Here is a 12261-nt window from a genome sequence, read left to right as displayed (position 1 = left end):
ACCGACGTGCACCAAACGTACAGAGAAAATTGACAAAGTCGGTTTACGTTAAACGATAGATTTAAAGATGTTATATATGGATTGGTTTGTAATAGGTTATGCTCCTTCTACAGATGATTGGTTGGATTCCTAACGGGAAAACGCTTCTTCTAAATCACATTCATGATTGAACCTAATCGAGGATGCTGATATCCCACTAGGATATAAAGCTCCTGATGTTGTGCATTTGATACAAATCATAAACACGAAGCCAAAATGTGTCATACACAAAACCATGTAAAGTCTTTTTTGATGAAGTAAGTTACAAAACTTCATATAACCGCATACAAATGTGATGACCATAACGTTATCAATTAGAACAACAGACAAAACATAACGAAGTGAAAAGTTGGCGAGCATAGAATCAACGACCCAAAACACTCTTTCAAGAAGACTTAATATTATGAATGGAAGACTTGAGTGTCATCTTTTCTTGCTTCCATCATAATACTCACCATGTTTAGTCCTTAAATAAACAAAATTATTATATGTAAATGAGTTACACTCGGAAACAATTCAATTCCCCTGGAATAACACAATTTCCGTGAACGCTAAAAGAGGGTAATGTTTAATCCTATAAAGAAGATGAGAGCTTTGATGATACATAGCTAGGAATATCTATAGGTATAGACATAGAAAATAACGAATATGGAATATGAAAAAATATCCATAACAAATAAAGTGTACACAACCAGCAATCAAATTAGTGTCAATATAAACAAACCATCTACAAACCGCCATCACAAAAAAAAATACACAGGCTTGTAAATTTTGCTCACATTGACCGTTTAGTGCTGACAGACATGCAGAAGATTTCAAATTAAAATTGCGAAACATAGAAATAGATAATGTTGAAGATGGCTTCATTTCCATTCAGTTTACGACTTAATTGCATTGAATACTGATTGAAACTGTTGGATTTTAATTCTAATACTAATATGTAAATTGGTACTTACTTGCAGATATAAGTCTGATGTCATATCTTGATGATCCTTTTGAATTACTTACTACAGCTGTGTATTGTCGAAAGTAATCAGGAGTTTTAATGAAAAGTGGAAACATCAGACGAGTACCATGCACTTTAATATTGTTGCCGTACATAGTATCTTTAACAATAACAGTTGATTGATTGATACTGATATAGTTCAATATTTCCGTTTTCTCGGAGAAAAGTGCAGCATCGTGGAGATTTTCGAAAGTAACAATATCGGCAGTTAACACAGCAATTTGGTTAATAATGCCGTATTGGGTCCCACTGTTTGATGTCACAAAGTACGGTTTACCTGTAAGGATACCATAAAATATACATATGAATTACAATAAAAACAAACTTTGAATTTATATTCTATTCAAGTCATTCATCTTTAATCAAGCTGGAACGAAGGATGACAGTTTTATTTACCTCATATCAATTACATGTACTACCACAGGATTGCTTAAAAACATAAACTACCAATTAGTTCGTCTCAAGTTTAAATAGAGAATTTGAATGCCATATATATCGTTTACACATAAGGTAAAAGCGATATCAAATAAGAAGCTTAGAAAAGCACTTAAATAAAACTCAGTATAAAGTAAAAAGCACAAATATCGAGATCCAAGGAAAAATCAAAGCACACATTCATTTATCTTTTATATTAGGTAGATTGTTATTTGTCATTTATGAAGTGCAACTGGATTTATAAATTCAGATTTCAATACTGCATTTGACAGTTTTCATTTAGTTTCATATATTTTTTTTAATATATCCATCTCCCTTAAAACAAAAGATACAAAGAAAACTAACTTACTAAATAAATGAATAAAAAGAAACATGTGATCACCTACAGCTTCTCCGTATTTCCTATTTATATATAAAATGGAGACACATTTGGATAGTTCATAATTGATGGACGATGAACAGTCAACTTCTTATTTTGTAAAAAATTAATTGTTTTGACATATAAGGGCAAATTTAGTTTAAACCTTCTGTACAAATGGTGGATTTTACCTGGTGTTATAGCTAGCTTACACTTGATCTGATCAAAAAGTGATTTGAAACTTGAAATATAATAGAAATGTTTCTACAAATTACAGATACACAAATAATGATTAGCTTTATTTGTAATTTTACAGATACAGTCTCCTGTTAACCTGCTTCGATTCCATGTTGAGCAAGCGGTAATGTTGATTTAAAAATATGAACGAAAACAATAATGTAACACAGCATTGAAAACCATTGAATTACTTAACTTGGGACAAACACAAAAAACATTTAATTATTATTCCTTACATATTTTTGAAGCAAATGTTAAGTACAAGTAACAACTTTTTTTTATGTTTCACTCACCAGTACTATTGAGCCAATATTCAGCTGACATGAAAGTTCTGTCGTTTACAGATATGTTATTGGATACGTTGCAAATATATATCCCTCTATCATAATGTCTATTCGTTTCATTTGTAATGTTTTGAATAGTTATTGTTCCATTCCTTGTGGAAGATATAAATCGTATATGTTCTCTTAATTCTGATTTATGTTCCCAATAACCAAAGTGATACTTATTTGGTAAACCATCGGGGTTACATTTTAATTCTCTGGTCTCATCTATGTCAGAAAAAGAAACTGTTACGTCAGGTGGATCTAAAATGAAAGGATATTTATTAATATATGTATGTGTTTATGTGTATTTATTTTTCACACTGATGAAACATAATCTTAACAATATTTTAAAACTTTATAAAAACTGTACACTTGATAGAACGATACACAACGACATCACTTACAAACTATAACCCAAGATTATCGGGTACTATTTGTAAGTAGCACTGAATATTAATCTATTAGCTATTGATATTTTTCAATGAACATTTTGCGAAAAAGGGCGTGACTTCTTTGTTCGGTATTGTTATGATTTTACTTAACATAAAACTTGGCTTACTAATTTGAAAAAAAGTATTTAAGTTACTAAACAAGATTGAACGAAAGAAGCATCTTAATAAATGCATTCATTACTTACAAACTACAACACATTTGAGAAAACAATTTCATGCATAGATGTGTTCATTTTTGACGGAGCAGTTTTTATTCGTGTGTCATTGTGTTTTAACCTGTTATTTAATATAAGGGTCTATATAGATGAATATTTGAATTGTATTTCTACACAGATCCATAATCCTCAATAGTGAGCATGAACTTCAAAACCCGCGTCCGTTAGGTTCTTTTGATTGCAACCTTTTTTACTAGTTTTTCCAGTTATTCTGTCGAAGGTTGGAAGTGAATTTTTTGGATTCAAAGAGTAGGGGCAATAAGGCCCTTATTTGGCCCAAAAATTACTTCAAACTTAGAAGTAATCATACATATTTTTAAATCACTAATAACTTGACCAAGGTATATGGTACTAAGAAAAACAAAACAAATTTGACATCGAACAAGTTACCATGGCAACAAATCATGACCTAATATGCATATTTTGTTAAATTTCGTGATTTTCCTTGTTTTTTCATCAAACTTTAAGTATATTTTAGATTGAAAAAGTATGTGCGCACCAAAGAAACAACTTTATATTTGGTGAGATTATGCCAATAGTTATAATAAAGCTTCTGTTAAATTATTTTGTTGTTTCTCGGCTGGATGTTTCCTCGACGGAAGTAAAGATAGAAAACTGCATAAATTCTGTATTTTTCATCGTTTTTGTGAAAACCGTACATATTATGACGTAATTGTGACGTCATCAGATAAAAATCTTTCTGTTTTTCATTTATATTTCTTGACCCTATGCATTTCTAAACATTATGTGCCGATTTGAAATGGTTATCAAACATTTTATTTTCATGGGCCAAAACTAGGCCTTAATGCCCCTATTCCAAACGAATTATCTCAACAATAAAGCTTATTCTTTTCTTTGGTAATAAATTTTTAACCAGTAATCAAGCAACCAAACAATTTATGTGTTATCAATATATTTAAAAGTCTTTGAAACCACATGCATGTTTATACAAAATGCTATATTAAATACGTTGGCCTTACAAATAACATGTTCATGTAAAAGGTAGGATGCGAGATATATAGTTCAGAGGTCAATTATGATAATTGATTGGTAGATTGCTGTTCAACCCCACGTTCAACACTATTGTTCTATATCGTGGTGGTAAGTATTTATTGTCTAAGAAAGCCGGAGCGCTTACAGAAAACCACCGTAGACAGGAAAACTGACAATCAATAATTTAATTATAGAGTGCAGTTGCCCCGTGTTGGATTCGAACTCACTACATGCTACCCTTTTGTTTAATAGCTAGTGATACAGGTGTTCGACATCTTAGTCCATTTGGACACCCCACAATTCATTGACAAAAAAAGCTATCATAATCAATCTGAATATTACAGTCGTGATTGATATCACAGATAAACAATACAAGGGAAAATAGGGTAAATGAGGACTATCAAAATAAATAAAACCTTTGATTATAATGCTTTCACATTATTATTTTATATACATCTGCCGATAAACAATTTGTTTTGGGCGAACACGACAAATGTTTCATTTTGACAGACAGCCTATCCTGCTCAATACGTAATATACGAATTAAGCCAACAACAAAAAAACTCCAGTAAGAGGTTCGAAGTATGCCTCAGAAAAGTTTGCGGTGGTATCAAAATTCGATATTTTTTTATAGACAAAAATCGTAGAATCGATCTGTTTGTCTGTCACAGCACGAGTTCTGTTCTCTTGTGATTTATTGTGGAACCATTCAATAAAATGTTCCTGCTTGAAAATGAGCTGCATTTCCATTCAAATTAGAAAATTGGGATAATTTATGTTCACTAAATGGTAAACTTATATTTCTTTCTACGAGCTAGTTGCTTCATATTTTGGAACATTAAGATATAAATATTTATAGACGGTACGGAAATGAAAAAGCGTCTTTTTATTATAAATGAATCCAAGAATATTTCAATGGTTCTACATTTATCTGCAAGATAAGCTTAAGCAACTTACACAACACCTCTATTGTCACATTTGCAGCACCTTTTCCAGCCTCGTTCACAACTGTACAGGAATAATCTCCACTTTTATTTCTCTTGATAGACACAAGATGTAACTCAGAGGAATTCGTCAAATATTTGTTATCATATTGCCATATTATTTCCTTAATTTTGTGATTTGACGTGAAATTACATCTTAAATTCACACTGGTTCCCTCCACAACGCTAACGAACTTTCCTGGTAAAATTTGTACACTTGGCAGAACTGAAACAATTAGTATTAAAAGAAAACAGTGGGAAATCTATCCGCATGTCAAATCTCAGGTGCATAATTATGTTGCACTTAATTCACATGTCTTAGAATTATATGGGGTTTTACTCGGGACTAATCTTTTTTTTTAGTAACAAAAGTTACAAGTTTTTAAATATTGAATGCTTCTTCAGAAAGAGAGTTGAAAAAAAAATCGTAAAATAATTTATAAACTCAAAGTTTATTAGACCAATGCAAATTATTTCATGTAGTTATAAAATGTAACAATATATATATATATATATATTAGCTTCAAATGTGTACAAAACCATACCAATATCAATCTTTATGTGAAGTATTTACAAAAGTTGAACGTACTTATGCATTCAGAATGAATAGCTCTTGGTTTGAATGTTTTTTTTTTATATTTCGGCTCTGTTCTCGAATTTGTAAATATATTGTTTATTTGTCTTCCCTATATATCACTTTTCATAATTATCTCTTTTGCAAAATATCTACATATCTAATCAAGTTGGCATTAAATACAAATTCAAAATGCGATCATATGTTCAATCCTTTTTATGTCACTTTTAGTAACAAAACAAATGCAAATGGTTGTCAATTAAATGTGCTTTGTTATGCTTATTGCAAATTAATTTTTACTTGACAACATGATTTTCGCTATGGAGATTTCGTATATCGCCATGTTTCCGGAATTCCAATGGTGATACAAACATTTCATTACAGTTTTAGATATCTAGATGATACTTTGGTTCTCAATAACAACGACATCATTATGTACACTTAAAAGACACACTGCACAAACTTCACATAGCATGCTTACCTGTCCTAAAGAAAAAAAATGGTTACCGTATTTAGAGCTGCTTATCTTAAAAAGTCAAGATCAGACAGACTTGTTCACATGTTTTTCATCGTGACTAGTTCTTTGTGTATGTATTCTGATACACATCTAGATGATATGTTTCTCAACGTCGTACTTAAATTGGCGGTTGTTTTTTTTGGAGCGTCACTAATGAGTCTTTTGTACCGAATTTAATCATGGTATCTATGATAAGCTTATTTGAAATGTACAATTATACTTACAATACAGAAACAGCTTGAATTTCTTTTCAAGTGAAATGCTGTCTGTTTGTACCAAACACGAAAAATTCTGCATGTGGTCTGTACGATTGGGTGTAAACGTGTAAGTGAGTGAAGAAGGTCCGCCACGAATTAACTCCTTTGTGTTCCTTCTCCAAATCATCGTCTCCTTTGGAATACCACTTTCGACATAACATGTTAAGTTTAGTATTTGGTCACTTTGTGCAAACAGTAGATTTTTGTTTTTGTCCGTCCCTGAAATCGTGATATTTTTTGGATTTTCTATAAATATAAAAATATGAAAGCGTTATGTAGGAATTAATTAATTGTTATCATGATATTAGTAACAAAAAGATGTGGTATGATTACCAATGAAATAACGCTCAACAATAGACCAAATGACTCAGAAATTTCCATCTATAGGACACCGCACGGCCTTCAACGATGAGCAAAGCCCAACCGCATATTCAGCTATAAAAGGCCCCAAAATAACAAATGTTAAACAATTCAAACGAGTAAACTGACGACCTAATTTATGTTCAAGAAATTTACATAAAAAAATAATATGCTACATTTTAACAAACGACAACCAATGAATTACAGGCTCCTGACTTGGGACACGAACATAAATGCATAATGTGGCGGTTTTAACATGTCAGCAGGTAACAGTTCAACATAAGAACAAACTATACAAATCAGAATTGTTTCATTTATTGACTATAAATTTTAAATTGCAATTATAACATGTGCAATATGAATATTAAACTGGTGGATTGAGTATCGATATATTATCTACGACAGTGAAGTATGCTCCTACATAATCACTTCTCTGCGACCATTAATCAGAATACTTAGAGTAGATATTTTAATATTTTAAATCAAATGAAGGTCACGAAACATTGGTTTGGTATTGAACATGTTCTAACGTATGCATGTCAATCGCTGAAGTTGTCGAATCGGGCATTTCCATAGACCACAAAACTTCATAAATATGGAAACAACCCTTATGTTGTGCACACTCCCTTTTGCAAAAAGAGTATGTCAGACTGAGTTATACGGCAATTGTTATCAAATAGCTCGTTTTTAAATTCAGTGTTTCTTTTGTTTTCTTCTTATAGTTGATGTGTTTCGTTCGATGTCAGTTAGTAACCTGGATTCGTTTTCTCTTAATAGATTGATAAATTTTGAACAGAGGTATACTACTATTGTCTTTATTAAGGTTCTTTCTGTTCAGATAACTAATAAATATTGCTTGATACAATCCTTATTTGTTTGTTTTTGTTGGATAAAAAGGGGTGTATGAGCGTCCTAAATGAAAGTAAAATGTTTTTACTTAATCCGTCTCTGAGTGGATCCAGCTGGTGGTGCTATAGAATGTTAGTTCTATTGTGTATAATCAGCTCATTATTAATGGCTTTGAGGTTGAATTCATCAAACTTTGCTCAGTGCTCGGAGCACAATATTCATGCTCGAAACATGAAATTCAGCACTTTGATTGATTTAATTTGGAGTATAAGTACAAAAAACTGACTCGAATGTTTTATGACTTCAAGGCTTGGTATTAACATGCATTATAACATACTGTTTTTGATAAATTAAGCAAATACTAAGAAAGTAAGGTTAAAATATGTCAGATAATTGCTTACTTTTAATCAAAACGTTTAGCACTGGCATATTATAATTGCCATTCACGGAAAATGAGCATCTGTACAAGCCTTCGTCCTCCTTTGAAAAATGTTGTATTTGTAATTCCGATGTGTTCGTATTCTCATTGAAGTTCACAGACAATCGTTTGTGCTTCGGTAAGTTTGGGTCTATATCCCCTCCTGATGCATATACAGTGAAATTAATTGGTCCCCACCATACCAGTACGTTAGGATTACACGGCAATGTTACTGTTTTATTTTCCTGAACATAAACGTACGTCTTGTTTTCACCATAGCACATATCTGTAATGTATGATAATTATTCGATTAATTCAAACTTTAATGATTCACCACATCCTTCAATATATAGGTTTCTTTTTATCATTATCATAGCTTAACAATCCTCAAAAAGATTATGTTACTCACGACTATCTTGTATTATATTTGACTTCGACAATGAATGTTGATTTCTTACGTCTTGGAACTAACTTTTTTAGAAAAAGGGCAAGGAGGACAAGTGATTCATTGACAAAATCCTGTCTCTTTATGTTTTACTCAGACAATGATGATAGCTGCCATTACCAAAGACATGTATTTTTTTCCATACGTGGGAGATGTGGTATGATTGTCAATGAGACCACTTTCAACTACAGTTCAAATGAAGTGGATGTAAACAGCTATCGGCAATCGTACGGGACTCACTAGCGCTGTAGCTCCAGTGGCTAAAAATATTTCTATATCAAATAGATAGCTCAACCGGCTCGCAATAGTGTTGCTCTTTCCCCCATATCTATATCTTTATCAACGAAGCTCTTCTAGCTCTATAGCTCTTCCGCTTTTCTCGATGCAGCTCACTTATAGCTTATAAAGGTAATTCTTCTGCTAAGTTTCAGTTATTGAAAAGACTTGAGCAGTGAATCCAATGTTTGGAACAATAAGCAGGTATTTATCTTATCACTGATACATGTTATATGATCGTAGTACCGACCCTAACTGACTGTTGACGGCTGTTTATATACCCCTGGATGATTGGGATTTACCACTATTGGACAATACCATTATCCGATATTGCCTAGTAACGAGGGTGTATCAACCCTGGATGAGTCCACCTTAATTGGACTGTGCCATATAGAGCATACCATAGTTACAAGGGATGGCAAGTAATTAAACGTTAATATCTTATCTCAAGGAAGATATTATGGTACCCGATAGTCAGAGATATGTATAACTACTTGAATTGGAAATTATACTATTGTCTGAATGATAAACTTCACTGTAACTTTAATAAAATGTAACTCATTATAACGATGATGTTTGAGGTAAGTATTAAGTCAGATAAAAAAATTGTAACTGCACCTTTTAATTCCAATATTTCGATGTTTATGGTTCAAATACGAAAGGGGACAGTAACTACTGATTTCGCCCTTTTTAATGCACAGTCGTCCCAAAGTCATTCGTCACAGTGGTATAGTTATGACAGAAATTCAACAGGAAAACCATATTCTGTTATAATAACTAGTCGAATGTCAAGTAATATTTCAAAGCTCAAGAGGTGTTGTTTGAACTGCTCAACCTCAACTGATATGTTTGAAAAATGATGCCTCCTACTGGACTATAAACCATTCTCGGCAATCCCAATTAATCTTATATGTAAAAATCTTGTCGTGAACAACTGCAGTCAAATAGATCTTCACATCACAACATGCAAACCAGAGAATACATCGAACATATTCAATCAACGACAAACACCACAGGAAAGAAAACAAAACCACTGATACGCCTATGTAATTAATATACAATCTCGATGTTTGTATACAACTATTTTCACGACAACATTTGTTTTCTTGTGGAGAGTTGTCTCATTGGCAATCATACCAGATCTTCTTTGTTATACATGAAGTTTACGATCTTTGCCAAGCTTTGTTATATAAATGTAGTTTCTTTTTATTTTGCTTATTGTGTAAAGCCTTGCGTTATAGTTTGAGTAAATCTACAATATTTGGACTGTGATGGGTAGCTATCTCTTAACATTAAAAGACTTGCATAAGTTTAATATTAAAGAATCGGCCTTTTGTCACAGAGATATCTTTTTGAATAATAATTTACTTCCAATCGGTCAAAGATTTTGATAATTTCAATGGTGGAAAAGAAGCAGCTGAAGATAATATTCCTTTATATCTTCTGTTATTGTATTAGTATAATTAAAAGTAGCTACTGTAATAAGCAATGTCAAATATGATGTCGAATAACAAATTCGTAGAATTTCTCTTAAAATAATACACATATTGAGACAACAAGAAAACAAAATGACACAGAAATTAACAACATAGGTCACCATACGGTCTTTAACTATAAGCAAAGCCTATACGTTAGTTAGCTATATAAGGCCCGGTTAAAGGCCCGTAATGACAATGTATAACAATTCAAAAGAGAAAAACTAAAGGCCTAATTTATGCAAAAATGAACGAAAACCAATTATGTAACACATTAACAAACGACAACCACAAATTCACACGCTCCTGACTTGGGACAGGCACGTGCATACAGAATGTAATCTGCATTAATTTATTTTGTTAAGATTGTGCTATGCGATTTTGGTTAAGATATTTATCAACGTTTTTAGAAGCCATTTCTGTTTGAAATGATCTTCATATTTTAAGGGCATATATATTTTACATAAGATTGAATGACAGTAATGCTTAGAAGGAAGTTAATCGATTTTGATGGGTATAACTGTTTGTGCCTTTTATGTGTGTGGGTTTTGTGATAGTTGAGGGCTGTTTATTCACCTATAGTTGTCAACTTTGGTTGGTATTTGGTTGAGCGTTGTTCTTTTTTTTCTATCACATGGTTTAAAAGAGAGTCATTTTGACGTTTGAAAACAAACAAAAAACAACGTCAAAGCGTTTTGAACCTAAACAAAAAGATTTCGAGACTTTGCTTTTCCGTTTTTCAGTCATAGATAAACGAGACAACATCATGTTGATATGAGAAGTTACTGAAAATAGTGAATGACAAATTTGAATATCAATGCCAAATATATCTAAAACGACATGAAAAAGAAACAGAAACAAACAAAAACAATTTCTCTGTTTTTTTTTAAAGATATCAAACATTCTTATTATAGAACTGACAAACAAACACACAAAACAATCTAAACTTTATGTTAAATATCACTTAAATAGCTATAATTTACTGCTAAACTTACCAATTACTAAAAATCCTAAAACTATAGAAGCTAACATGTCATGTGTTCTCTGCATTACATTGGATGTTGCATGACTCATCGATGTATTGTCTTAAACATATTGAAATATTGATTATAAAATGCACAATATTATTTTCATGTAGTTCTAGCTTCATAATCTTTAGTTTTATTGATGTTTAAGTTATTCTTTTTTAATATACTGAGTCTAGTAACTAATAGTATAGAAATATTTCAAATAATTTATCATTTCCTTTTCTTCAAAAAAAGTTATTTGGGCGTCCATGTAGTAACTGTCAGCATAAGGTGTTACAGATGCATCATTAACTTTATTTCTCATACGGATATGATAGCCAGTATATGATATTGTGTTAGCATAAATTACAAATTTATAAACCTAGTATTTTTATGCCTTTTGTTTTTTTACGCTCAATCCCATTTCAATTACAATGTCTTTATTGATTGATATTTTGGCATAATTAAACAGAAATTGTATTATTTTGTACAAAAATGTCGTTTTCGTAATTTTATTTAAGAACATACGACCCAGCTTGGTCCCACGTGCACCATGATTTCTTTTACAAAATTTACAACTAAGCCAATTTCCATCTAGGAAATACCTTCCTTTATATATGACTCTTTTGCATTGGTGATTTGTTCATAAAAATTTGGTACAAATAATTTTTAATTATAATCAAGCCATATGTCATATTAAAAAATAGAGATTCACTCTTCTCGTTTTCAAGCTAATGATAAAAATGTGTCGAAAAATGCATCTTTGAACAAAATGTCAAAGTATGACGTTAGCGACGTCATAATCTTCCCTGTATCAGTATCATGTGCCTAAAATATATTTAAAAATAAATGATCTTACCATTTATTTCTTTTCAGTATAAAATTGAAATAATAAGTATTTGGAACGTTCAGATTTACATGGTTAATTTAAAATACTTCCTCTTAAAATAAGGAAGGAAATGACTTGTGCTGGTTAATATAAGCCCAATATTTTTGTTGAAATTTATATCAGCTTTTGAAAATATATCCGTTTTATGAT

This window comes from Mytilus galloprovincialis, chromosome 5 (assembly GCF_965363235.1).
Source record: "Mytilus galloprovincialis chromosome 5, xbMytGall1.hap1.1, whole genome shotgun sequence".
NCBI classification, from domain to species: domain Eukaryota; kingdom Metazoa; phylum Mollusca; class Bivalvia; order Mytilida; family Mytilidae; genus Mytilus; species Mytilus galloprovincialis.
This window is presented reverse-complemented; position numbering follows the sequence as displayed.